The following is a 3,345-nucleotide window of genomic DNA, read 5'->3' on the forward strand; positions in this document are numbered from 1 at the left end:
TATTATTAACAATGTGATTGCGTCTAAATCTTAGATTTTGATATTTGTTTTCTATTTGCTTTCTTTTTCTTTTCTGCTTCTTTTTAGATTAGGTAAAGTAGTATGATTTTATTTTATTTTCCCTTTTGATTTTCAGCTCTACATATTTGTGTGTTAATTTTTTTTTTTTTTAACATTTACCTCTAAAATTTACAATAACTGTCTAGGGCCATGCCACCCTGATAACAGGTAAAACCATCTGATCTCAGAAGCTAAGCAGGGTTGGACCTGGTTAGTACTTGGATGGGAGACCACCTAGAAAGACCAGGTGCTGTAGGCATAAAAAATAAAAAATAAGGGATTGTAAGCTGACAAGGTCCTTGCAATCTGTGAGGTCAACCAAGTGTTGCCTTGCCTAAAAAAAAAAAATAAATAAAATTTACCATAACATTTTAAACATATTACATCCTACCTCCTAATAATATATCCCTTCTTATATGTCATATAAATCTTACACCAGTGTACTTTTGTTTTGTCTTTTTTGTTCTTTGTTTTCATAAACTAGTTCCACATAAATTATAAACAAACTTCTAGTTTGACTTTCTTTCAGTACTTTAAAAGATGTCTACTTTATTGTTTTGGCTTGAATAGTTTCTACAGGAATTATGCCATCATTATTAACCTTGTACTTAGATATGTAATTTTTTTTCCTTTGGCTATTTTTAAGATTTTCTTTTTAGTATTGGTTTTCAGAAAAATTAATAATAAAGTAATCCTTTTGAGTTTTTAATGTTTACTCTCCTTCGTTATTATGTTTTAAAAAAATATTTATATTTCTTTGATCATTATGGGTATGTTTTATCATATTTGGAAAATATGGGGCCATTATTTCCTTATGCATATTTTTTCATGCATATTTTTCCAGCTACTCCCCTTTTTCTGGGAATTTAGTTATATGTATGTTAGATGGTTTGGCTTTTTTTTAGTCCTTTTTCTCTCTGCCCTTTATTTTGAACAGTGTTAATTTCTGTCTTCAAGTCCACTGAATTTTTTCCTTTGGCAGTGTCTAATCTATGTAATTTAAAAATTGTATATCATGTACTATCCATCTCTATAAGGTCAATTTGCTTTATTATTATTATTTTTCTTTAGATTTTTCTCTTTTCCTCTTCATCTTCATGGTGAAGAACATCACACAAACATATTAAGTATATTTGTAATATATTTATAGCACATAACATATTATGTGTATTAAATGTAAATAGCATACACAGATATATTTTTTAGCTCTGGCTGCTGAGAAGGCCTAGGAGCATCATCATCCCAATCATAGTGAGCACGCTTTGTTCCCAGACCTTAATTCCTGATCCCATTCTCCATTAAAAGAAATCGCGGCTCCTTGTATAAATGTCTGATTCTAGGACCAGAGGAGTGGCTATACAAGATGAGCATGGAGCATTCTTTAGTTTTTGAAAGCAAGAAGTGCTTAAAAAGCAAAACAGTGGAGGCATATTATGTAGAAGGGATACAGGAGTCAGCTAAAAGATCCCCCAATCGTCAAAGCTAGAATATTTGAGCAAAAACTAAATAAAACACATAGTATTGAATTATAATTCAAAGTATAAAATAAGTGTCTATGATATAGCTAAATGATTGAATAAATACATAAATGGGGAAAATAGACAAGTGTCCCATACAGAAGGGTACCAAATAATTTATGTGGATATTCTGCCCTCAAGAAGGGAGAATATAATTCCCCATCTCTGAAGGTATGAAGCACACAGTGATTTCTCTCAAAGAAATACAGTGTGGAAAGGGGGAAGCATGTGTGACTTTATAGTGGAGAAACCTGGCAAATACAGCCTCAGCTCAGTGATCAAGGTTAACGTCAATAGTGATAAGTCCTATCGATAGTACATACATACCCTTGTCATAATGCAAGGAGAATGACACTTGACCTCTGTAGTTTCTCTCTCTTTGAACCTATATCCCTGTCTCACCATGAGAAAAATAACAGGTAAAACGAAATTGAAGAAATGTTCTACAAAATATCTGACTAGTGATTATCAAATTGTAAAGGCTGTCAAAAACAAGGAAAACTCAACAAAATCTCACTCTAAAGATTTCTAAGGAGACATGAGGACTCATTATGATGTGGTATCCTAGATAGGATTGTCAGTCAGAAAAAAAGCTGTTAGGTAAAAACTAAGGAAATCTGAATAAAGTAGGAACTTTAGATAATAATAATAATGTACCAAGATTGATTCATTAGTTGTGACAAATGTACTATGTAAGATGTTAACAGTAGGGGAAACAGGGAACTCTGTAATATCCTTGCAACTGTCCTGTAAACAAAACTATCCTAAAATAAATACTTATTAAATGTTAAAAAATAAAGCCATTTTAAACAAAGCAACCAAACAAAATATGTAGACTTTATTTGGATTCTGATTCATAAAACAGTATATTTATGTATACATATGTATATGCGTATATATATATATATACTTAAAATATAAAATGTGTATATCCATAACAAGTATATATGTACATTATTTGGTAGAAAATAATGCAATAATTAACAGTAAATTTTCAAGTCAGTTTTCAAATTTTTGATCATTTATATATATAAACATATGCATACATATTATACATTAAAATATATACAAAAATGTATATCTATACACATATAAAAAGAATGTGTGTAAAAAGTATATATATACACATATACATACATAGAAAGTATATATCTATGTATACATACATATATCTATATCTAAGTATATATCTATATCTAAGTATATATCTATACTTACATACATAAAATATATAAATATATATTTATAAAATATATGCCTAAATAAAAAGTATATATATGTAAAAAGTTCATACATACACACATACATCTATATCTATTTACATAACCAGGGGAATTTCAACACTGACTTGATAAATTATTAATTATATTCTTTGTTTCTATATTAATAGTACTATGGCTATTAAAAAAGTATCTTCAGATTATTATGGACAAAATGGTATGACATCTGGATTTTCCTAAAACCATCCTTGTGTTGGGTATGGTAGATAGAATTGGGTGGTATTATAGACATAAATCATGCCTGGTCATGAGTTAATAATTGTTGAAACCAGTTTATGAGAACTTAGAAGTTTGATAGACTAATCTACGTTTCTATTTAAATGATATAATAAAAATTTTAAAATAATCCAAAGTGGGGAAAAAAACAAAAAGGGAAGCTTGTTTTATTAAAGAGCACATCGATATAAAGCTATGATAATCATTAATTTAAAGATAGATTAATATACCAAATGGAACAGAATAAAAAGCTCAGAAATAAGTCCATGCTT

The 3,345-nt window shown here is 29.1% G+C and overlaps 1 pseudogene; it reads left to right on the forward strand.

The window, feature by feature from the left end:
* The first annotated feature begins 200 nt into the window (after positions 1–200).
* LOC112475293 lies at positions 201–319 on the forward strand (annotated as a pseudogene).
* The last annotated feature ends 3,026 nt before the right edge of the window (positions 320–3,345 follow it).

Source organism: Pteropus alecto, unplaced genomic scaffold (genome assembly GCF_000325575.1).
Source record: "Pteropus alecto unplaced genomic scaffold, ASM32557v1 scaffold40, whole genome shotgun sequence".
NCBI classification, from domain to species: domain Eukaryota; kingdom Metazoa; phylum Chordata; class Mammalia; order Chiroptera; family Pteropodidae; genus Pteropus; species Pteropus alecto.